The sequence below is a fragment of the Ambystoma mexicanum genome, chromosome 11 (genome assembly GCF_040938575.1).
Source record: "Ambystoma mexicanum isolate Mex_15411 chromosome 11, UKY_AmexF1_1, whole genome shotgun sequence".
NCBI classification, from domain to species: domain Eukaryota; kingdom Metazoa; phylum Chordata; class Amphibia; order Caudata; family Ambystomatidae; genus Ambystoma; species Ambystoma mexicanum.
The window spans coordinates 1,488,064,302-1,488,089,908 of NC_090934.1; the positions used below are offsets into that span (position 1 = coordinate 1,488,064,302).

At 52.7% G+C, this 25,607-nt stretch overlaps 1 long non-coding RNA gene across 2 annotated transcripts in view; it reads left to right on the plus strand.

The window, feature by feature from the left end:
• Positions 1 to 25,607, plus strand: part of LOC138504878 (uncharacterized) — a 456,652-nt gene that overhangs the window by 118,264 nt on the left and 312,781 nt on the right. Inside the window, exon 2 of one of the 2 annotated variants that reach the window (XR_011280030.1) lies at positions 21,199 to 21,312. The exons of the other annotated variant lie outside the window; for it this stretch is intronic. This is a non-coding gene — a long non-coding RNA (uncharacterized lncRNA). The remainder of the gene's footprint in view (positions 1 to 21,198; positions 21,313 to 25,607) is intronic. 2 annotated transcript variants of the gene reach the window in all.

A 25,607-nucleotide genomic window follows, 5' to 3' on the forward strand; every position in this document is an offset into this window, starting at 1 on the left:
CCACCTACCAAAGAGAGGGGCTCACTGCTGCCCCCTAACCACAGGAGATGCACTAGTGCCCCAGTTCAGGCACCTACCAAAGAGAGGGGTTCATTTCTGCCCCTTAACCACAAGAGATGCACTAGGGCCGCAGATCAGGCACCTACCAAAGAGAGAGAAGCTCATTGCTGCCCCTTAACCACAAAAGATGCACTAGTGCCACAGTTCAGGCACCTTCCAAAGAGATGGTGATCATGGCTCACTGTTGCTCCTAACCACAAAAGATGCACTAATTCCCCAGTTCAGGCACCTACCAAAGAGAGTGGCTCATTGCTGCCGCCTAGCCACAGGAGATGCACTAGTGCCCCAGATCAGGCAACTACCAAAGAGAGGGGCTCACTGTTGCCCCTAACCACAAGAGATGCAGTAGTTCCCCAGTTCAGCCACCTACCAAAGAGAGGGGCTCACTGCTGCCCCCTAATGACAAGAGATGCACTAGTGCCCCAGTTCAGGCACATACCAAAGAGAGGGGCTCACCTCTGCCCCCTAACCACAAAAGATGCACTAGTGCCCCAGTCAGGCACCATTGCCCCAGTTCAGGCACCTTCCAAAAGGATGGCTGATTGTTGCCCCCTAACCACAAGAAATGCACTAGTGCCCCACTTCGGGCACCTACCAAAGAGAGTGGCTCATTGCTGGCCCTAACCAAAAGAGATTCACTAGTGGCCCAGTTCAGGCACCTGCCAAAGAGAGGGGCTCACTGCTGCCCCCTAACCACAAAAGATGCACTAGTGGCACAGTTCAAGCACCTACCAAAGAGATTGGCTCATTGCTGCCCCCAACAGGAGATGCACTAGTGCCCCAGTTCAGGCCACTACCAAAGAGAGGGGCTCATTGCTGCCCCCTAAACACAAGAGATGCACTAGTGCCCCAGTTCAGGCGCCTACCAAAGAGAGAGGCTCATTGCTGCCCCGTAACCACAAGAAATACACTAGTGCTACAGTTCAGCCACCTACCAAAGAGAGGGGCTCACTGCTGCCCCCTAATGACAAGAGATGCACTTGTGCCCTAATTCAGGCACATACCAAAGAGAGCGGCTCACTTTTGCCCCCAAACCACAAGAGATGCACTTGTGCCCCAGTTCAGGCACCTACCTAAGAGAGGGGCTCACCTCTGCCCCTAACCACAAGAGATGCACTAGTGCCCCAATTCAGGCACCAACTAAATAGAGTGGCTCATTTCTACCCCCTAACCACAAGAGATGTACTAGTGCCCTAGTTCAGGCACCTACAAAAGAGAGGGGCTAACTGCTACCCCCTAACCACAAGAGATGCACTAGTGCCCCAGTTCTGGCACCTACAAATAGAGGGGCTCACTGCTGCACCCTAACTGCAAGAAATGCAGTAGTGACCCAGTTCCCCCACCTACCAAAGAGAAGGGCTCACTGCTGCCCCCTAACCACAGCAGATACACTAGTGCCCCAGTTCAGGCACCTACCAAAGAGAGGGGCTCACCTCTGCCCCTAACCACAAGAGATGTACTAGTGCCCCAGTTCAGGCACCTACCAAAGAGAGGGACTCACTGGTGCCCCCTAAACACAAGAGATGCACTATTGCCCCAGTTCAGGCATCTGCCAAAGAGAGGGGCTCATTGCTGCCCCCTAACCACAACAGATTCACTAGTGCGCCAGTTCAGGCCCCTACAAATAGAGGGGCTCACTGCTGCCCCCTATCCACAAGAAATTCAGTAGTGACCCAGTTCACCCACCTACAAAAGAGAGTGGCTCACTACTGCCCACTAACCACAGGAGATACACCAGTGCCCCAGTTCAGGCACCTACCAAAGAGAGGGGCTCATGTCTGCCCCTTAACCACAAGAGATGCACTAGGGCCACAGGTCAGGCACCTACCAAAGAGAGAGAGGCTCATTGCTGCCCCCTAACTATTCGAGATGCACTAGTGCCCCAGTTCAGCCACCTACCAAAGAGAGAGAAGCTCATTGCTGCCCCCTAACCACAAAAGATGCACTAGTGCCACAGTTCAGGCACCTTCCAAAGAGAGGGTGATCATGGCTGCCCCCTAACCACCGGAGATACACTAGTGCCCCAGTTCAGGCACCTACCAAAGAGAGGGGCTCATTTCTGCCCCTTAACCACAAGAGATGCACTAGGGCCGCAGGTCAGGCACCTACCAAAGCGAGAGAGGCTCATTGCTGCCTCCTAACTACACGAGATGCACTAGTGCCCCAGTTCAGCCAAGTACCAAAGACAGGGGCTCACTGTTGCCCCTAACCACAACAGATGCACTAGTGCCCCAGTTCAGCCACCTACCAAATAGAGGAGCTCACTGCTGCCCCCTAAACACAAGAGATGCACTATTGCCCCAGTTCAGGCACCTACCAAAGAGAGGGGCTCACCTTTGCCCCCCTAACCACAAGAGATACACTAGTGACCCCGTTCAGGCACCTACCAAAGGCAGAGGCGCACTGCTGCCCCCTAACCTCAAGAGATTCACTAGTGCCCCAGTTCAGGCACCTACCAAATAGAGGGGCTCACTGCTGCCCCCTTACTGCAAGAAACACAGTAGAGACCCAGTTCACCCACCTACCAAAGAGAGGGGCTCACTGCTGCCCCCTAACCACAGGAGATACACTAGTGCCCCAGTTCAGGCACCTACCAAAGAGAGGGGCTCATTTCTGCCCCTTAACCACAAGAGATGCACTAGTGCCACAGTTCAGGCACCTTCCAAAGAGAGGGTGATCATGGCTGCCCCCTAACCACAGGAGATGTACTAGTGCCCCAGTTCAGCCAACTACCAAAGACAGGGGCTCACTGTTTCTCCTAACCACAAAAGATGCACTAGTTCCCCAGTTCAGGCACCTACCAAAGAGAGTGGCTTATTGCTGCTTCCTAGCCACAGGAGATGCACTAGTGCCCCAGTTCAGGCAACTACCAAAGAGAGGGGCTCACTGTTGCCCCTAACCACAAGAGATGCAGTAGTTCCCCAGTTCAGCCACCTACCAAAGAGAAGGGCTCATTACTGCCCCCTAACCACAAGAGATGCACTAGTGCCCAAGTTCAGGCACCTACCAAAGAGAGGGGCTCACCTCTGCCCCATAACCACAAAAGATGCACTAGTGCCCCAGTCAGGCACCATTGCCGCAGTTCAGGCACCTTCCAAAAGGATGGCTGATTGTTGCCACCTAACCACAAGAAATGCACTAGTGCCCCACTTCGGGCACCTACCAAAGAGAGTGGCTCATTGCTGGCCCTAACCAAAAGAGATTCACTAGTACCCCAGTTCAGGCACCTGCCAAAGAGAGGGGCTCACTGCTGCCCCCTAACCCCAAAAGATGCACTAGTGGCACAGTTCAGGCACCTACCAAAGAGAGGAGCTCATTGCTGCCCCCTATCCACAGGAGATGCACTAGTGCCCCAGTTCAGGCAACTACGAAAGAGAGGGGCTCACTGCTGCCCCCTAACCCCAAAAGATGCACTAGTGGCACAGTTCAGGCACCTACCAAAGAGAGTGGCTCATTGCAGCCCCCTATCCACAGGAGATGCACTAGTGCCCCAGTTCAGGCAACTACCAAAGAGAGGGGCTCACTGCTGCCCCCTAACCCCAAAAGATGTACTAGTGCCCCAGTTCAGCCACATACCAAAGAGAGGAGCTCATTGCTGCCCCCTAAACACAAGAGATGCACTAGTGCCCCAGTTCAGGCACCTACCAAAGAGGGAGGCTCATTGCTGCCCCGTAACCACAAGAAATGCACTAGTGCTACAGATCAGCCACCTACCAAAGAGAGGGGCTCACTGCTGCCCCTTATGACAAGAGATGCACTCGTGCCCTAATTCAGGCACATACCAAAGAGAGGGGCTCACTTTTGCCCCCAAACCACAAGAGATGCACTTGTGCCCCAGTTCAGGCACCTACCTAAGAGAGGGGCTCACCTCTGCCCCCTAACCACAAGAGATGCACTAGTGCCCCAATTCAGGCACCAACCAAATAGAGTGGCTCATTTCTACCCCCTAACCACAAGAGATGCACTAGTGCTCCAGTTCAGGCACCTACAAATAGAGGGGCTCACTGCTGCACCCTACCTGCAAGAAATGCAGTATTGACCCAGTTCACCCACCTACCAAAGAGAGGGGCTCACTGCTGCCCCCTAACCACAGCAGTTACACTAGTGTCCCAGTTAAGGCACCTACCAAAGAGAGGGGCTCACCTCTGCCCCTAACCACAAGAGATGTACTAGTGCCCCAGTTCAGGCACCTACCAAAGAGAGGGACTCACTGGTGCCCCCTAAACACAAGAGATGCACTATTGCCCCAGGTCAGGTATCTACCAAAGAGAGGGAATCACTGCTGCCCCCTAACCACAACAGATTCACTAGTGCCCCAGTTCAGGCACCTACAAATAGAGGGGCTCACTGCTGCCCCCTATCCACAAGAAATTCAGTAGTGACCCAGTTCACCCACCTGCAAAAAAGAGAGGGGCTCACTGTTGCCCCCTAACCACAGGAGATACACTAGTGCCTCAGTTCAGGCACCTACCAAAGAGAGGGGCTAATTTCTGCATCTTGACCACAAAAGATGCACTAGTGCCACAGTTCAGGCACCTTCCAAAGAGAGGGTGATCATGGCTGCCCCCTAACCACAGGAGATGTACTAGTGCCCCAGTTCAGCCAACTACCAAAGACGGGGGCTCACTGTTTCTCCTAACCACAAAAGATGCACTAGTTCCCCAGTTCAGGCACCTACCAAAGAGAGTGGCTTATTGCTGCTTCCTAGCCACAGGAGATGCAGTAGTTCCCCAGTTCAGCCACCTACCAAAGAGAAGGGCTCATTACTGCCCCCTAACCACAAGAGATTCATTAGTGCCCAGGTTCAGGCACCTACCAAAGAGAGGGGCTCACCTCTGCCCCTAACCACAAAAGATGCACTAGTGCCCCAGTCAGGCACCATTGCCCCAGTTCAGGCACCTTCCAAAAGGATGGCTGATTGTTGCCCCCTAACCACAAGAAATGCACTAGTGCCCCACTTTGGGCACCTACCAAAGTGAGTGGCTCATTGCTGGCCCTAACCAAAAGAGATTCACTAGTGCCCCAGTTCAGGCACCTGCCAAAGAGAGGGGCTCACTGCTGCCCCCTAATGACCAGAGATGCACTCGTGCCCTAATTCAGGCACATACCAAAGAGAGGGGCTCACTTTGCCCCCAAACCACAAGAGATGCACTTGTGCCCCAGTTCAGGCACCTACCTAAGAGAGGGGCTCGCCTCTGCCCCCTAACCACAAGAGATGCACTAGTGCCCCAATTCAGGCACCAACCAAATATAGTGGATCATTTCTACCCCCTAACCACAAGAGATGTACTAGTGCCCTAGTTCAGGCACCTACAAAAGATAGGGGCTAACTGCTGCCCCCTAACCACAAGAGATGCACTAGTGCCCCAGTTCAGGCACCTACCAGAGAGAGTGGCTCATTGCTGCCCCCTAACCACAACAGATTTACTAGTGCGCCAGTTCAGGCACCTACAAATAGAGGGTCTCACTGCTGCCCCCTATCCACAAGAAATTCAGTAGTGACCCAGTTCACCCACCTACTAAAGAGAGGGGCTCACTGCTGCCCACTAACCACAGGAGATACACTAGTGCCCCAGTTCAGGCACCTACCAAAGAGAGGGGCTCATTTCTGCCCCTTAACCACAAGAGATGCACTAGGGCCGCAGGTCAGGCACCTACCAAAGAGAGAGAGGCTCATTGCTGCCCCCTAACTACACGAGATGCACTAGTGCCCCAGTTCAGCCACCTACCAAAGAGAGAGAAGCTCATTGCTGCCCCTTAACCACAAAAGATGCACTAGTGCCACAGTTCAGGCACCTACCAAAGAGAGGGGCTCACTGTTGCCCCTAACCACAACAGATGCACTAGTGCCCCAGTTCAGCCACCTACCAAAGAGAGGAGCTCACTGCTGCCCCCTAAACACAAGAGATGCACTATTGCCCCAGTTCAGGCACCTACCAAAGAGAGGGGCTCACCTTTGCTCCCCTAACCACAAGAGATACACTAGTGACCCCGTTCAGGCACCTACCAAAGGCAGGGGTGCACTGCTGCCCCATAACCTCAAGAGATTCACTAGTGCCCCAGTTCAGGCACCCACCAAATAGAGGGGCTCCCTGCTGCCCCCTTAATGCAAGAAACGCAGTAGTGACCCAGTTCACCCACCTACCAAAGAGAGGGGCTCACTGCTGCCCCCTAACCACAGGAGATAAAATAGTGCCTCAGTTCAGGCACCTACCAAAGAGAGGGGTTCATTTCTGCCCCTTAACCACAAGAGATGCACTAGGGCCGCAGATCAGGCACCTACCAAAGAGAGAGAAGCTCATTGCTGCCCCTTAACCACAAAAGATGCACTAGTGTCACAGTTCAGGCACCTTCCAAAGAGAGGGTGATCATGGCTGCCCCCTAACCACAGGAGATGTACTAGTGCCCCAGTTCAGCCAACTACCAAAGACAGGGGCTCCATGTTGCTCCTAACCACAAAAGATGCACTAATTCCCCAGTTCAGGCACCTACCAAAGAGAGTGGCTCATTGTTGCCGCCTAGCCACAGGAGATGCACTAGTGCCCCAGATCAGGCAACTACCAAAGAGAGGAGCTCACTGTTGCCCCTAACCACAAGAGATGCAGTAGTTCCCCAGTTCAGCCACCTACCAAAGAGAGAGGCTCATTGCTGCCCCGTAACCACAAAAGATGCACTAGTGCCCCACTTCGGGCACCTACCAAAGAGAGTGGCTCATTGCTGGCCCTAACCAAAAGAGATTCACTAGTGGCCCAGTTCAGGCACCTGCCAAAGAGAGGGGCTCACTGCTGCCCCCTAACCACAAAAGATGCACTAGTGGCACAGTTCAAGCACCTACCAAAGAGATTGGCTCATTGCTGCCCCCAACAGGAGATGCACTAGTGCCCCAGTTCAGGCAACTACCAAAGAGAGGGGCTCACTATTGCCCCTAACCACAAGAGATGCAGTAGTTCCCCAGTTCAGCCACCTACCAAAGAGAAGGGCTCATTACTGCCCCCTAACCACAAGAGATGCACTAGTGCCCAAGTTCAGGCACCTACCAAAGAGAGGGGCTCACCTCTGCCCCCTAACCACAAGAGATGCACTAGTGCCCCAGTTCAGGCGCCTACCAAAGAGAGAGGCTCATTGCTGCCCCGTGACCACAAGAAATACACTAGTGCTACAGTTCAGCCACCTACCAAAGAGAGGGGCTCACTGCTGCCCCCTAATGACAAGAGATGCACTTGTGCCCTAATTCAGGCACATACCAAAGAGAGCGGCTCACTTTTGCCCCCAAACCACAAGAGATGCACTTGTGCCCCAGTTCAGGCACCTACCTAAGAGAGGGGCTCACCTCTGCCCCTAACCACAAGAGATGCACTAGTGCCCCAATTCAGGCACCAACTAAATAGAGTGGCTCATTTCTACCCCCTAACCACAAGAGATGTACTAGTGCCCTAGTTCAGGCACCTACAAAAGAGAGGGGCTAACTGCTGCCCCCTAACCACAAGAGATGCACTAGTGCCCCAGTTCAGGCTCCTACAAATACAGGGGCTCACTGCTGCACCCTAACTGCAAGAAATGCAGTAGTGACCCAGTTCCCCCACCTACCAAAGAGAGGGGCTCACTGCTGCCCCCTAACCACAGCAGATACACTAGTGCCCCAGTTCAGGCACCTACCAAAGAGAGGGGCTCACCTCTGCCCCTAACCACAAGAGATGTACTAGTGCCCCATTTCAGGCACCTACCAAAGAGAGGGACTCACTGGTGCCCCCTAAACACAAGAGATGCACTATTGCCCCAGTTCAGGCATCTGCCAAATAGAGGGGCTCACTGCTGCCCCCTAACCACAACAGATTCACTAGTGCGCCAGTTCAGGCACCTACAAATAGAGGGGCTCACTGCTGCCCCCTATCCACAAGAAATTCAGTAGTGACCCAGTTCACCCACCGACAAAAGAGATTGGCTCCCTGCTGCCCACTAACCACAGGAGATACACTAGTGCCCCAGTTCCGGCACCTACCAAAGAGAGGGGTTCATTTCTGCCCCTTAACCACAAGAGATGCACTAGGGCCGCAGGTCAGGCACCCACCAAATAGAGGGGCTCCCTGCTGCCCCCTTACTGCAAGAAACGCAGTAGTGACCCAGTTCACCCACCTACCAAAGAGAGGGGCTCACTGCTGCCCCCTAACCAAAGGAGATACACTAGTGCCCCAGTTCAGACACCTACCAAAGAGAGGGGTTCATTTCTGCCCCTTAACCACAAAAGATGCACTAGTGCCACAGTTCAGGCACCTTCCAAAGAGAGGGTGATCATGGCTGCCCCCTAACCACAGGAGATGTACTAGTGCCCCAGTTCAGCCAACTACCAAAGACAGGGGCTCACTGTTGCTCCTAACCACAAAAGATGCACTAATTCCCCAGTTCAGGCACCTACCAAAGAGAGTGGCTCATTGCTGCCGCCTAGCCACAGGAGATGCACTAGTGCCCCAGATCAGGCAACTACCAAAGAGAGGAGCTCACTGTTGCCCCTAACCACAAGAGATGCACTAGTGCCCCAATTCAGGCACCAACTAAATAGAGTGGCTCATTTCTACCCCCTAACCACAAGAGATGTACTAGTGCCCTAGTTCAGGCACCTACAAAAGAGAGGGGCTAACTGCTGCCCCCTAACCACAAGAGATGCACTAGTGCCCCAGTTCAGGCTCCTACAAATAGAGGGGCTCACTGCTGCACCCTAACTGCAAGAAATGCAGTAGTGACCCAGTTCCCCCACCTACCAAAGAGAGGGGCTCACTGCTGCCCCCTAACCACAGCAGATACACTAGTGCCCGAGTTCAGGCACCTACCAAAGAGAGGGGCTCACCTCTGCCCCTAACCACAAGAGATGTACTAGTGCCCCAGTTCAGGCACCTACCAAAGAGAGGGACTCACTGGTGCCCCCTAAACACAAGAGATGCACTATTGCCCCAGTTCAGGCATCTGCCAAAGAGAGGGGCTCACTGCTGCCCCCTAACCACAACAGATTCACTAGTGCGCCAGTTCAGGCACCTACAAATAGAGGAGCTCACTGCTGCCCCCTATCCACAAGAAATTCAGCAGTGACCCAGTTCACCCACCGACAAAAGAGAGTGGCTCCCTGCTGCCCACTAACCACAGGAGATACACTAGTGCCCCAGTTCAGGCACCTACCAAAGAGAGGGGTTCATTTCTGCCCCTTAACCACACGAGATGCACTAGGGCCGCAGGTCAGGCACCCACCAAATAGAGGGGCTCCCTGCTGCCCCCTTACTGCAAGAAACGCAGTAGTGACCCAGTTCACCCACCTACCAAAGAGAGGGGCTCACTGCTGCCCCCTAACCAAAGGAGATACACTAGTGCCCCAGTTCAGACACCTACCAAAGAGAGGGGTTCATTTCTGCCCCTTAACCACAAAAGATGCACTAGTGCCACAGTTCAGGCACCTTCCAAAGAGAGGGTGATCATGGCTGCCCCCTAACCACAGGAGATGTACTAGTGCCCCAGTTCAGCCAACTACCAAAGACAGGGGCTCACTGTTGCTCCTAACCACAAAAGATGCACTAATTCCCCAGTTCAGGCACCTACCAAAGAGAGTGGCTCATTGCTGCCGCCTAGCCACAGGAGATGCACTAGTGCCCCAGATCAGGCAACTACCAAAGAGAGGAGCTCACTGTTGCCCCTAACCACAAGAGATGCAGTAGTTCCCCAGTTCAGCCACCTACCAAAGAGAGGGGCTCATTACTGCCCCCTAACCCCAAGAGATGCACTAGTGCCCAAGTTCAGGCACATACCAAAGAGAGGGGCTCACCTCTGCCCCCTAACCACAAAAGATGCACTAGTGCCCTAGTCAGGCACCATTGCCCCAGTTCAGGCACCTTCCAAAAAGATGGCTGATTGTTGCCCCCTAACCACAAGAAATGCACTAGTGCCCCACTTCGGGCACCTACCAAAGAGAGTGGCTCATTGCTGGCCCTAACCAAAAGAGATTTACTAGTGACCCAGTTCAGGCACCTGCCAAAGAGAGGGGCTCACTGCTGCCCCCTAACCACAAAAGATGCACTAGTGGCACAGTTCAAGCACCTACCAAAGAGATTGGCTCATTGCTGCCCCCAACAGGAGATGCACTAGTGCCCCAGTTCAGGCAACTACCAAAGAGAGGGGCTCATTGCTGCCCCCTAAACACAAGAGATGCACTAGTGCCCCAGTTCAGGCGCCTACCAAAGAGAGAGGCTCATTGCTGCCCCGTAACCACAAGAAATAAACTAGTGCTACAGTTCAGCCACCTACCAAAGAGAGGGGCTCACTGCTGCCCCCTAATGACAAGAGATGCACTTGTGCCCTAATTCAGGCACATACCAAAGAGAGCGGCTCACTTTTGCCCCCAAACCACAAGAGATGCACTTGTGCCCCAGTTCAGGCACCTTCCTAAGAGAGGGGCTCACCTCTGCCCCTAACCACAAGAGATGCACTAGTGCCCCAATTCAGGCACCAACTAAATAGAGTGGCTCATTTCTACCCCCTAACCACAAGAGATGCACTAGTGCCCCAGTTCAGGCACCTACAAATAGAGGGGCTCACTGCTGCACCCTAACTGCAAGAAATGCAGTAGTGACCCAGTTCCCCCACCTACCAAAGAGAGGGGCTCACTGCTGCCCCCTAACCACAGCAGATACACTAGTGCCCCAGTTCAGGCACCTAGCAAAGAGAGGGGCTCACCTCTGCCCCTAACCACAAGTGATGTACTAGTGCCCCAGTTCAGGCACCTACCAAAGAGAGGGACTCACTGGTGCCCCCTAAACACAAGAGATGCACTATTGCCCCAGTTCAGGCATCTGCCAAAGAGAGGGGCTCACTGCTGCCCCCTAACCACAACAGATTCACTAGTGCGCCAGTTCAGGCACCTACCAAAGAGAGGGGCTCACCTCTGCCCCTAACCACAAGAGATGCACTAGTGCCCCAGTTCAGGCGCCTACCAAAGAGAGAGGCTCATTGCTGCCCCGTAACCACAAGAAATAAACTAGTGCTACAGTTCAGCCACCTACCAAAGAGAGGGGCTCACTGCTGCCCCCTAATGACAAGAGATGCACTTGTGCCCTAATTCAGGCACATACCAAAGAGAGCGGCTCACTTTTGCCCCCAAACCACAAGAGATGCACTTGTGCCCCAGTTCAGGCACCTTCCTAAGAGAGGGGCTCACCTCTGCCCCTAACCACAAGAGATGCACTAGTGCCCCAATTCAGGCACCAACTAAATAGAGTGGCTCATTTCTACCCCCTAACCACAAGAGATGCACTAGTGCCCCAGTTCAGGCACCTACAAATAGAGGGGCTCACTGCTGCACCCTAACTGCAAGAAATGCAGTAGTGACCCAGTTCCCCCACCTACCAAAGAGAGGGGCTCACTGCTGCCCCCTAACCACAGCAGATACACTAGTGCCCCAGTTCAGGCACCTAGCAAAGAGAGGGGCTCACCTCTGCCCCTAACCACAAGTGATGTACTAGTGCCCCAGTTCAGGCACCTACCAAAGAGAGGGACTCACTGGTGCCCCCTAAACACAAGAGATGCACTATTGCCCCAGTTCAGGCATCTGCCAAAGAGAGGGGCTCACTGCTGCCCCCTAACCACAACAGATTCACTAGTGCGCCAGTTCAGGCACCTACCAAAGAGAGGGGCTCACCTCTGCCCCTAACCACAAGAGATGTACTAGTGCCCCAGTTCAGGCATCTGCCAAAGAGAGTGGCTCACTGCTGCCCACTAACCACAGGAGATACACTAGTGCCCCAGTTCAGGCACCTACCAAAGAGAGGGGCTCATTTCTGCCCCTTAACCACAAGAGATGCACTAGGGCCGCAGGTCAGGCACCTACCAAAGAGAGAGAAGCTCATTGCTGCCCCTTAACCACAAAAGATGCACTAGTGCCACAGTTCAGGCACCTTCCAAAGAGAGGGTGATCATGGCTGCCCCCTAACCACCGGAGATACACTAGTGCCCCAGTTCAGGCACCTACCAAAGAGAGGGGCTCATTTCTGCCCCTTAACCACAAGAGATGCACTAGGGCCGCAGGTCAGGCACCTACCAAAGAGAGAGAGGCTCATTGCTGCCCCCTAACTACACGAGATGCACTAGTGCCCCAGTTCAGCCAAGTACCAAAGACAGGGGCTCACTGTTGCCCCTAACCACAACAGATGCACTAGTTCCCCAGTTCAGCCACCTACCAAATAGAGGAGCTCACTGCTGCCCCCTAAACACAAGAGATGCACTATTGCCCCAGTTCAGGCACCTACCAAAGAGAGGGGCTCACCTTTGCCCCCCTAACCACAAGAGATACACTAGTGACCCCGTTCAGGCACCTACCAAAGGCAGAGGCGCACTGCTGCCCCCTAACCCCAAGAGATTCACTAGTGCCCCAGTTCAGGCACCTACCAAATAGAGGGGCTCACTGCTGCCCCCTTACTGCAAGAAACACAGTAGTGACCCAGTTCACCCACCTACCAAAGAGAGGGGCTCACTGCTGCCCCCTAACCACAGGAGATACACTAGTGCCCCAGTCAGGCACCATTGCCCCAGTTCAGGCACCTTCCAAAAGGATGGCTGATTGTTGCCCCCTAACCACAAGAAATGCACTAGTGCCCCACTTCGGGCACCTACCAAAGAGAGTGGCTCATTGCTGTCCCTAACCAAAAGAGATTCACTGGTGCCCCAGTTCAGGCACCTGCCAAAGAGAGGGGCTCACTGCTGCCCCTAACCCCAAAAGATGCACTAGTGGCACAGTTCAGGCATCTACCAAAGAGAGTGGCTCATTGCTGCCCCCTATCCAATGGAGATGCACTAGTGCCCCAGTTCAGGCAACTACCAAAGAGAGGGGCTCACTGTTGCCACTAACCCCAAGAGATGCAGTAGTTCCCCAGTTCAGACATCTACCAAAGAGAGGGGCTCATTGCTGCCCCCTAAACACAAGAGATGCACTAGTGCCCCAGTTCAGGCACCTACCAAAGAGGGAGGCTCATTGCTGCCCCGTAACCACAAGAAATGCACTAGTGCTACAGATCAGCCACCTACCAAAGAGAGGGGCTCACTGCTGCCCCTTATGACAAGAGATGCACTCGTGCCCTAATTCAGGCACATACCAAAGAGAGGAGCTCACTTTTGCCCCCAAACCACAAGAGATGCACTTGTGCCCCAGTTCAGGCACCTACCTAAGAGAGGGGCTCACCTCTGCCCCCTAACCACAAGAGATGCACTAGTGCCCCAATTCAGGCACCATCCAAATAGAGTGGCTCATTTCTACCCCCTAACCACATGAGATGCACTAGTGCTCCAGTTCAGGCACCTACAAATAGAGGGGCTCACTGCTGCACCCTACCTGCAAGAAATGCAGTATTGACCCAGTTAAGGCACCTACCAAAGAGAGGGGCTCACTGCTGCCCCCTAACCACAGCAGTTACACTAGTGCCCCAGTTAAGGCACCTACCAAAGAGAGGGGCTCACCTCTGCCCCTAACCACAAGAGATGTACTAGTGCCCCAGTTCAGGCACCTACCAAAGAGAGGGACTCACTGGTGCCCCTAAACACAAGAGATGCACTATTGCCCCAGGTCAGGTATCTACCAAAGAGAGGGAATCACTGCTGCCCCCTAACCACAACAGATTCACTGGTGCCCCAGTTCAGGCACCTACAAATAGAGGGGCTCACTGCTGCCCCCTATCCACAAGAAATTCAGTAGTGACCCAGTTCACCCACCTGCAAAAAAGAGAGGGGCTCACTGTTGCCTCCTAACCACAGTAGATACACTAGTGCCTCAGTTCAGGCACCTACCAAAGAGAGGGGCTCATTTCTGCATCTTAACCACAAGAGATGCACCTGGGCCGCAGGTCAGGCACCTACCAAAGAGAGAGAGGCTCATTGCTGCCCCCTTACCACACGAGATGCACTAGTGCCCCAGTTGAGCCACCTACGAAAGAGAGAGAAGCTCATTGCTGCCCCTTAACCACAAAAGATGCACTAGTGCCACAGTTCAGGCACCTTCCTAAGAGAGGGTGATCATGGCTGCCCCCTAACCACAGGAGATGTACTAGTGCCCCAGTTCAGGCAACTACCAAAGAGAGGGGCTCACTGTTGCCCCTAACCACAAGAGATGCAGTAGTTCCCCAGTTCAGCCACCTACCAAAGAGAAGGGCTCATTACTGCCCCCTAACCACAAGAGATGCATTAGTTCCCAGGTTCAGGCACCTACCAAAGAGAGGGGCTCACCTCTGCCCCCTAACCACAAAAGATGCACTAGTGCCCCAGTCAGGCACCATTGCCCCAGTTCAGGCACCTTCCAAAAGGATGGCTGATTGTTGCCCCCTAACCACAAGAAATGCACTAGTGCCCCACTTCGGGCACCTACCAAAGAGAGTGGCTCATTGCTGGCCCTAACCAAAAGAGATTCACTAGTGCCCCAGTTCAGGCACCTGCCAAATAGAGGGGCTCACTGCTGCCCCCTAACTCCAAAAGATGCACTAGTGGCACAGTTCAGGCACCTACCAAAGAGAGGAGCTCATTGCTGCCCCCTAAACACAAGAGATGCACTAGTGCCCCAGTTCAGGCACCTACCAAAGAGGGAGGCTCATTGCTGCCCCGTAACCACAAGAAATGCACTAGTGCCCCAGTTGAGCCATCTACCAAAGAGAGAGAAGCTCATTGCTGCCCCGTAACCACAAAAGATGCACTAGTGCCACAGTTCAGGCACCTTCCAAAGAGAGGGTGATCATGGCTGCCCCCTAACCATAACAGATGCACTAGTGCCCCAGTTCAGCCACCTACTAAAGAGAGGAGCTTGCTGCTGCCCCTAAACACAAGAGATGCACTATTGCCCCAGTTCAGGCACCCACCAAAGAGAGGGGCCCACCTTTGCCCCCCTAACCACAAGAGATACACTAGTGACCCCGTTCAGGCACCTACCAAAGACAGGGGCTCACTGCTGCCCCTAACCGCAAGAGATTCACTTGTGCCCCAGTTGAGGCACCTACCAAAGAGAGGGGCTCACTTCTGCCCCCTAACCACAGTAGATACACTAGCGCCCCAGTTCAGGCACCGACCAAAGACAGGGTCTCATTTCTGCCCCTTAACCACAAGAGATGCTCTAGTGCCACAGGTCAGGCACCTACCAATGAGAGAGAGGCTCATTGCTGCCCCCTAAACACAAGAGATGCACTAGTGCCCCAGTTCGGGCACCTACCATATAGAGGGGCTCACTGCTGCCCCCTAACCACAAGAGATGCACTAGTGCCCTTGTTCAGCCACCTACTAAAGAGAGGGGCTCACTGCTGCCCCCTAATAACAAGAGATGCACTCGTGCCCCAATTCACGCACATACCAAAGAGAGGGGCTCACTTTTGCCCCCAAACCACAAGAGATGCACTTGTGCCCCAGTTCAGGCACCTACCTAAGAGAGGGGTTCACTTCTGACCCCTAACCACAAGAGATGCACTAGTGCCCCAGTTCAGGCACCTACCAGAGAGAGTGGCTCATTGCTGCCCCCTTGCCAAAGGAGATGCACTAGTGCCCCAGTTCCGGCACGTACAAATAGAGGGGCTCACTGCTGCACCTTAACTGCAAGAAATGCTGTAGTGAGCCAGTTCACCCACCTACTAAAGAGAGGGGCTCACTGCTGCCACCTAACCACAGCAGATACACTAGTGCCCCAGTTCAGGTACCTACCAAAGAGAGGGGCTCACCTCTGCCCCTAACCACAAGAGATGTACTAGTGCCTCAGTTCAGGCACCTACCAAAGAGAGGGACTCACTGGTGCCCCCTTAACACAAGAGATGCACTATTGCCCCAGTTCAGGCATCTGCCAAAGAGAGGGGCTCACTGCTGCCCCCTAAGCACAACAGATTCACTAGTGCGCGAGTTCAGGCACCTACAAATAGAGGGGCTCACTGCTGACCCTATCCACAAGAAATTCAGTAGTGACCCAGTTCACCCACCTACAAAAAAGAGTGGCTCACTGCTGCCCACTAACCACAGGAGATACACTAGTGCCCCATTTCAGGCACCTACCAAAGAGAGGGGCTCATTTCTGCCCCTTAACCACAAGAGATGCACTAGGGCCGCAGGTCAGGCACCTACCAAAGAGAGAGAGGCTCATTGCTGCCCCCTAACTACACGAGATGCACTAGTGCCCCAGTTCAGCCAAGTACCAAAGACAGGGGCTCACTGTTGCTCCTAACCACAACAGATGTACTAGTGCCCCAGTTCAGCCACCTACCAAAGAGAGGAGCTCACTGCTGCCCCCTAAACACAAGAGATGCACTATTGCCCCAGTTCAGGCACCTACCAAAGAGAGGGGCTCACCTTTGCCCCCCTAACCACAAGAGATTCACTAGTGCCTCAGTTCAGGCACCTACCAAATAGAGGGGCTCACTGTTGCCCCCTTACTGCAAGAAACACAGTAGTGACCCAGTTCACCCACCTACCAAAGAGAGGGGCTCACTGCTGCCCCCTAACCACATGAGATACACTAGTGCCCCAGTTCAGGCACCTACCAAAGAGAGGGGCTCATTTCTGCCCCTTAACCACAAGAGATGCACTAGGGCCGCAGATCAGGCACCTACCAAAGAGAGAGAATCTCATTGCTGCCCCTTAACCACAAAAGATACACTAGTGCCACAGTTCAGGCAAATACCAAAAAACAGGGGCTCACTGTTGCTCCTAACCACAAAAGATGCACTAGTTCCCCGGTTCAGGCACCTACCAAAGAGAGTGGCTCATTGCTGCCGCCTAGCCACAGGAGATGCACTAGTGCCCCAGTTCAGGCAACTACCAAAGAGAGGGGCTCACTGTTGCCCCTAACCACAAGAGATGCAGTAGTTCCCCAGTTCAGCCACCTACCAAAGAGAAGGGCTCATTATTGCCCCCTAACCACAAGAGATGCACTAGTGCCCACGTTCAGGCACCTACCAAAGAGAGGGGCTCACCTCTGCCCCCTAACCACAAAAGATGCACTAGTGCCCCAGTCAGGCACCATTGCCCCAGATCAGGCATCTTCCAAAAGGATGGCTGATTGTTGCCCCCTAACCATAAGAAATGCACTAGTGCCCCACTTCGGTCACCTACCAAAGAGAGTGGCTCATTGCTGGCCCTAACCAAAAGAGATTCACTAGTGCCCCAGTTCAGGCACCTGCCAAAGAGAGGGGCTCACTGCTGCCCCCTAACCCCAAAAGATGCACTAGTGGCACAGTTCAGGCACCTACCAAAGAGAGGGGCTCATTGCTGCCCCCTAAACACAAGAGATGCACTAGTGCTACAGTTCAGCCACCTACCAAAGAGAGGGGCTCACTGCTGCCCCCTAATGACACGAGATGAACTCCTGCCCTAATTCAGGCACATACCAAAGAGAGGGGCTCACTTTTGCCCCCAAACCACAAGAGATGCACTTTTGCCCCAGTTCAGGCACCTACCTAAGAGAGGGGCTCACCTCTGCCCCCTAACCACAAGAGATGCACTAGTGCCCCAATTCAGGCACCATCCAAATAGAGTGGCTCATTTCTACCCCCTAACCACAAGAGATATACTAGTGCCCCAGATCAGGCACCTACAAAAGAGAGGGGCTCACTGCAGCACCCTACCTGCAAGAAATGCAGTAGTGATCCAGTTCACCCACCTACCAAAGAGAGGGGCTCACTGCTGCCCCCTAACCACAGCAGTTACACTAGTGCCCCAGTTAAGGCACCTACCAAAGAGAGGGGCTCACCTCTGCCCCTAACCACAAGAGATGTACTAGTGCCGCAGTTCAGGCACCTACCAAAGAGAGGGACTCACTGGTGCCCCCTAAACACAAGAGATGCACTATTGCCCCAGTTCAGGCATCTACCAAAGAGAGGGACTCACTGCTGCCCCCTAACCACAACAGATTCACTAGTGCCCCAGTTCAGGCACCTACAAATAGAGGGGCTCACTGCTGCCCCCTATCCACAAGAAATTCAGTAGTGACCCAGTTCACCCACCTACAAAAGAGAGGGGCTCAATGCTGCCCCCTAACCACAGGAGATACACTAGTGCCCCAGTTCGGGCACCTACCAAAGAGATGGGCTCATTTCTGCATCTTAACCACAAGAGATGCACTAGGGCCGCAGGTCAGGCACCTACCAAAGAGAGAGAGGCTCATTGCTGCCCCCTAACCACACGAGATGCACTAGTGCCCCAGTTGAGCCACCTACCAAAGAGAGAGAAGCTCATTGCTGCCCCTTAACCACAAAAGATGCACTAGTGCCACTGTTCAGGCATCTTCCAAAGAGAGGGTGATCATGGCTGCCCCCTAACCATAACAGATGCACTAGTGCCCCAGTTCAGCCACCTACTAAAGAGAGGAGCTCGCTGCTGCCCCTAAACACAAGAGATGCACTATTGCCCCAGTTCAGGCACCTACCAAAGAGTGGGGCTCACCTTTGCCCCCCTAACCACAAGAGATACACTAGTGACCCCGTTCAGGCACCTACCAAAGACAGGGGCTCACTGCTGCCCCTAACCACAAGAGATTCACTTGTGCCCCAGTTGAGGCACCTACCAAATAGAGGGGCTCACTGCTGCCCCCTAACCACAAGAGATTCACTTGTGCCCCAGTTGAGGCCCCTACCAAAGAGAGGGGCTCACTTCTGCCCCCTAACCACAGTAGATACATTAGCGCCCCAGTTCAGGCACCGACCAAAGACAGGGTCTCATGTCTGCCCCTTAACCACAAGTAATGCACTAGTGCCACAGGTCAGGCACCTACCAATGAGAGAGAGGCTCATTGCTGCCCCCTAACCACAAGAGATGCACTAGTGCCCCAGTTCGGGCACCTACCATATAGAGGGGCTCACTGCTGCCCCTAACCACAAGAGATGCACTAGTGCCCTTGTTCAGCCACCTACCAAAGAGAGGGGCTCACTGCTGCCCCCTAATGACAAGAGATGCACTTGTGCCCCAATTCAGGCACATACCAAAGAGAGGGGCTCACTTTTGCCCCCAAACCACAAGAGATGCACTTGTGCCCCAGTTCAGGCACCTACCTAAGAGAGGGGCTCACTTCTGACCCCTAACCACAAGAGATGCACTAGTGCCCCAGTTCAGGCACCTACCAAATAGAGGGGCTCACTGCTGCCCCCTAACCACAAGAGATGCACTAGTGCCCCAGTTCGGGCACCTACCAAATAGAGGGGCTCACTGCTGCCCCCTAACCACAAGAGATGCACTAGTGCCCTTGTTCAGCCACCTACTAAAGAGAGGGGCTCACTGCTGCCCCCTAATGACAAGAGATGCACTCGTGCCCCAATTCACGCACATACCAAAGAGAGGGGCTCACTTTTGCCCCCAAACCACAAGAGATGCACTTGTGCCCCAGTTCAGGCACCTACCTAAGAGAGGGGTTCACTTCTGACCCCTAACCACAAGAGATGCACTAGTGCCCCAGTTCAGGCACCTACCAGAGAGAGTGGCTCATTGCTGCCCCCTTGCCAAAGGAGATGCACTAGTGCCCCAGTTCCGGCACGTACAAATAGAGGGGCTCACTGCTGCACCTTAACTGCAAGAAATGCTGTAGTGAGCCAGTTCACCCACCTACCAAAGAGAGGGGCTCACTGCTGCCACCTAACCACAGCAGATACACTAGTGCCCCAGTTCAGGTACCTACAAAAGAGAGGGGCTCACCTCTGCCCCTAACCACAAGAGTGTACTAGTGCCTCAGTTCAGGCACCTACCAAAGAGAGGGACTCACTGGTGCCCCCTAAACACAAGAGATGCACTATTGCCCCAGTTCAGGCATCTGCCAAAGAGAGAGGCTCACTGCTGCCCCCTAAGCACAACAGATTCACTAGTGCGCGAGTTCAGGCACCTACAAATAGAGGGGCTCACTGCTGCCCCCTATCCACAAGAAATTCAGTAGTGACCCAGTTCACCCACCTACAAAAGAGAGTGGCTCACTGCTGCCCACTAACCACAGGAGATACACTAGTGCCCCATTTCAGGCACCTACCAAAGAGAGGGGCTCATTTCTGCCCCTTAACCACAAGAGATGCACTAGGGCCGCAGGTCAGGCACCTACCAAAGAGAGTGGCTCATTGCTGCCCCCTAACCACAAGACATTCACTAGTGCCCCAGTTCAGGCACCTACCAAATAGAGGGGCTCACTGCTGCCCCCTAAACGCAAGAAACACACCAGTGACCCTTTTCAGGCACCTACCAAAGAGAGAGAGGCTCATTGCTGCCCCCTAACCACAAGAGAGGCACTAGTGCCCCAGTTCAGGCACCTACCAAAGAGAGAGAGGCTCATTGCTGCCCACTAACCACAAGAGATGCTCTAGGGCCCCAGCTCAGGCACCTACCAAAGAGAGAGAGGCTCATTGCTGCCCACTAACCACAAGAGATGCTCTAGGGCCCCAGCTCAGGCACCTACCTAAGAGAGTGAGGCTCGTTGCTGCCCCCTAACCACAAGAGATGCACCAATGCCTCAGTTCAGGCACCTACCAAAGAGAGCGGCTAATTGCTGCCCCCTAGCCACATGAGTTGCACTAGTGCCCCAGTTCAGCCACCTACCAAAGAGAAGGGCCCATTGCTGCCCCCTAACCACAAGAGATGCATTTGTGCCTCAGTTCAGGCACCTACCAAAGAGAGAGAAGCTCATTGCTGCCCTCTAACCACAAGAGATGCACTAGGGCCCCAGTTCAGGCATCTACCAAAGAAAGGGGCTCATTGCTGCCCCCTAACCACAAGAGATGCACTAGTGCCCCAGTTCAGGCACCTACCAAAGAGAGAGAGGCTCATTGCTGCCCTCTTGTGCTCAGCTCATTCTCCCTTCCCTCATTTCTGGTACAGAATATTGGTAAGTTTTGACTTTTTATTTCAAGCAACTTAAAATTGCTATGAAAAGGTAAACTGCTATTCACAATGACAATGGAAACACGGGTGTAAAAAAGGACATTGTACAATTTCAGTGCACTACATTCTAGAGTATTTCTGAGTATTGGTGCACTATATGTATTTCACAAGTAGAAAATGACCATTAGTGACTCAATGGCAGGAATGTTGTGAGGCTCTCTTAAATCATATGCTCACTGAATACAAACAAGGTCTGTGTGAGTGTGATGAAGCTAACTCTGTGTGTTCTCACATCTCAAGCAGGAGACCGCATGGGATGCGGACAAATTCAGCAAAATAAAGCATTTAGCGGACAAGGCCAGTGGGACAATTTTACCCTTCGACATGGAGGTGCAGGACATGTTAAATCAGATAGAGGTGAGGTTATACAGCATAAAATGTCATGAGATAAGCATTTCAATAATTTGTATATTTCTCTGGAGAGAGGTGGCTCTCTTCCAAATGCCTTGAAGATCCAAGGGGAAGGGGTGCCTCTAACAATGACCTTCTCAGAGATACAGACAGATTGTCTTGTAGTGCAATTCCTGTTAAATGTCATCTATTTCAATGGATTGCCGTTCTCCCGCAGATTCCTCATCTGATAGATATTCCCTCCAGCTTTGTTGCTTCGGAACATTTTTCGACAGGGGGCGTAGTGGCCTTGACCCCGCCGTCGACCCATCTTGATCAGCATCTGGTCGTCAGCTCACGGTGTGAGGTCAGGCATCAGCTCACCCCAACCTCAGTTCCTTTTTTCTGCACGCTAACATGCTGCTTGGGAACTCGACTCTCTTGACATTTTCGTCAGAAAACTTTGTACGTATTTTTTAAAATCCTCAATGCAAGATGTTGGTCACTCGGGGATCAGGTTTCAAACAATGTTCTGATTGTGGCACCAAGATGTCCATCACTCACCCACACCAGTTGTGTCTCTGGTGCCTTGGCACAGGACACAGGGCTGACGGGTGTCTGTCGTGCGCCAAAATGCAACCTAAATCCTTTCGTGATCAAGCTGCAAAACTTGCTCTGGGTCGAGTGCCTTCAAAATCACTGGCGTGGTCGACGGTTTGGTCTTCGGAGGCGGAAACTGAGGGGCACACCCCCAAGAAATAACACAGGTGGAAAACGAAATGGTCCCACCCGAGGAGCCACTCTTCCTCATACCAAAAGAAGAAAAGGCGTCACCAACACCGTCGGAACTCTGAGTCATTGAAGGATAAAGGTAAGCCTTCGGCTGGGCCTACCACCCGCCAAGAGTGGGAGGATTTCAAATCCTCAATGCTTGAAATATTCAAGAAGCATGCTGCAGTCAGATTGGCTAACCCCAACCACCCCGCCCCCCACGCAGCAGGCTTCGGAGCCAAGAGCATCTCTTGGTGTACCTGACCCATTTAGTGCCCGGGTACCAACAATGTTGGCGCCGATAAATCTTTTGACACCGAAAGAGATCCAATGAAAGACAGATCCTGCCCATGCAAACAATGATGTTGACGCTACAGTGTCTTGATCCCCGATCGACACCGATATCCACCATATCAGCACCGAGAGACAAACCCTCGTCGTCGATGTCGTCGGTTGTTGAGAAAACATTCACCCCACAAGCCCGGTTCAAATCTTTTGATACTATGGCAGGTATCTTCGGCGGTCATTACGCCGATGACCAGGGGGATGTCGACCTGATTTACCTGGGTTCAGGACGGTTTGATGATTTTGCTGACCAGAATCAGATTTTGCAAATGACTCAAGGCTTCCAGGACGCCAGTGGTCTGGGCACCTCCCCAGAACTCGAATTTCAGCAGTTCGAGCCCTGTCTTCATAATAATTCTAAATTCAGTGCTCTGGTTGAAAGGGTTATTGACACCTTGGGATTGCACTCATCAGTGGCACCTGTACAAGGTAATGAGCTTAGCAACATTTTAGATGAAGGCCGTACCACTGAACGTAATATGCCTTAAAATCCTGCCATTGCCGATCCTTTCGAAATTGTGTGGCAAAACCCTTGTTCCATTCCTCCTGTGAGCTCCACCATTTCTGGGAAATACAGGCCGGCTAGAGGAGACCCTTCATACCTCTCCTCTCACCCTTCCCCGGAGGGGCTTGTTATGCAGGCTGCTACGGTCTCATCTAGACCTGCATCTTCTACATCTACTCTGCCTCCCGACAGGGCTGCAAAAAAAGTAGATGCCTTGGCAGAGAAGGCATTCACTTCAGGTAGCATGGCCATAAAACAACAACTGTGGCAAACAGTTTTGCCAAATACTCCTGCGCCTCGCTCCTTTCTGTGTTTGGTTTAAGTAGTGTAATTTATCCCCCCTTCCATCTCCCCTATCACTCTGTGCACATGTGACTCTTCCTCTGCCTTTACTTCTTCCTCGCTCCTTTCTGTGTTTGGCTTAAGTAGTGTGTCTTATGCCCCCTTTCAGCTCTCCCCCTCTCACTCTTTGCACATGTGACTCTTCCACTGCCTTTACTTCTGCCTCGCTCCTTTCAGTGTTTGGTTTAAGTAGTGTATCTTACATCCTATTTCTGCTCTGTCCCTATCTGTGCACATGGGACACTTACCCTGTCTTTACTCCTGCCTCACTCCTTTCTGTGTTTGGCTTGAGTAGTGTGTTGTACATGCTTTTTCAGCTCTCCCCCTATCACTCTGTGCACATGTGACTCTTCCTCTGCCTTTACTTCTGCCTCGCTCCTTTCTATGTTTGGTTTACGTAGTGTGTCTTATGCCTCCTTCCATCTCCCCCTATCACTCTGTGCACATGTGACTCTTCCTCTGCCTTTACTTCTGGCTCGCTCCTTTCTGTGATTGGTTTAAGTAGTGTGTCTTATTCCCCCTTCCATCTCCCCCTATCACTCTGTGCACATGTGACTCTTCCTCTGCCTTTACTTCTGGCTCGCTCCTTTCTGTGATTGGTTTAAGAAGTGTGTCTTATTCCCCCTTCCTTCTCCCCCTATCACTCTGTGAACATGTGACTCTTCCTCTGCCTTTACTTCTGTCTCTCTCCTTTCTGTGTTTGGTTTAAGTAGTGTATCTTACATCCTATTTCTGCTCTCTCCCTATCTGTGCACCTGGGACATTTACCCTGTCTTTACTCCTGCATCACTCCTTTCTGTGTTTGGTTTGAGTAGTGTGTTTTACATGCTTTTTCAGCTCTCCCCCTATCACTCTGTGCACATGTGACTCTTCCTCTGCCTTTACTTCTGCCTCACTCCTTTCTGTGTTCGGTTTAAGTAGTGTTTCTTATGCCTCCTTCCATCTCCCCCTATCACTCTGTGCACATGTGACTCTTCCTCTGCCTTTACTTCTGCCTCGCTCCTTTCTGTGTTTGGTTTAAGTAGTGTGTCTTATGCCTCCTTCCATCTCCCCCTATCACTCCGTGCACATGTGGCTCTTCCTCTTCCTTTACTTCTGCCTCGCTCCTTTCAGCATTTGGTTTAAGTAGTGTGTCTTACGCCCCCTTTCAGCTCTCCCCCTATCACTCTGTGCACATTTGACTCTTCCTCTGCCTTTACTTTTGCCGCACTCCTTTCTGTGATTGGTTTAAGTAGTGTGTTTTACGCCCCCTTTCAGCTCTCCCCCTATCACTCTGTGCACATGTGACTCTTCCTCTGCCTTTATTTCCGCCTCGCTCCTTTCAGTGTTTGGCTTAAGTAGTGTGTCTTATTCCCCCTTCCATCTCCCCCTATCACTCTGTGCACATGTGACTATTCCTCTGCCTTTACTCTTGCCTCACTCCTTTCTGTGATTGGTTTAAGTAGTGTGTTTTACGTCCCCTTTCAGCTCACCCACTATCACTCTGTGCACATGTGACTCTTCCTCTGCCTTTACTTCTGCCTCGCTCCTTTCTGCATTTGGTTTGAGTAGTGTGTTTTACATGCTTTTTCAGCTCTCCCCCTATCACTCTGTGCACATGTGACTCTTCCTCTGCCTTTACTTCTGCCTCGCTCCTTTCTGTGATTGGCTTAAGTAGTGTGTCTTATGCCCCCTTCCATCTCCCCCTATCACTCTGTGCACATGTGACTCTTCCTCTGCCTTTATTTCTGCCTCGCTCCTTTCAGTGTTTGGTTTAAGTAGTGTATTTTATGCCCCCTTCCATCTCCCCCTATCACTCTGTGCACATGTGACTCTTCCTCTGCCTTTATTTCTGCCTCGCTCCTTTCTGTGTTTGCTTTATGTAGTGTGTTTTACGCCCCTTTCAGCTCTTCCCCTATCACTCTGTGCACATGTGACTCTTCCTCTGCCTTTACTTCTGCCTCGCTCCTTTCTGTGTTTGGTTTAAGTAGTGTGTTTTACGCCCCCTTTCAGCTCTCCCCCTATCCCTCTGTGCACATGTGACTCTGCCTCTGCCTTTACTTCTGCCTCGCTCCTTTCTGTGTTTGGTTTAAGTAGTGTGTTTTACGCCCCCTTCCATCTCCCCCTATCACTCTGTGCACATGTGACTCTTCCTCTGCCTTTACTTCTGCCTCGCTCCTTTCTGTGTTTGGTTTAAGTAGTGTGTGTTATGCCCCCTTCCATCTCCCCCTATCACTCTGTGCACGTGACTCTTCCTCTGCCTTTACTTTTGCCTCACTCCTTTCAGTGATTGGTTTAAGTAGTGTGTTTTACGCCCCCTTTCAGCTCTCCCCCTATCACTCTGTGCACATGTGACTCTTCCTCTGCCTTTACTTTTGCC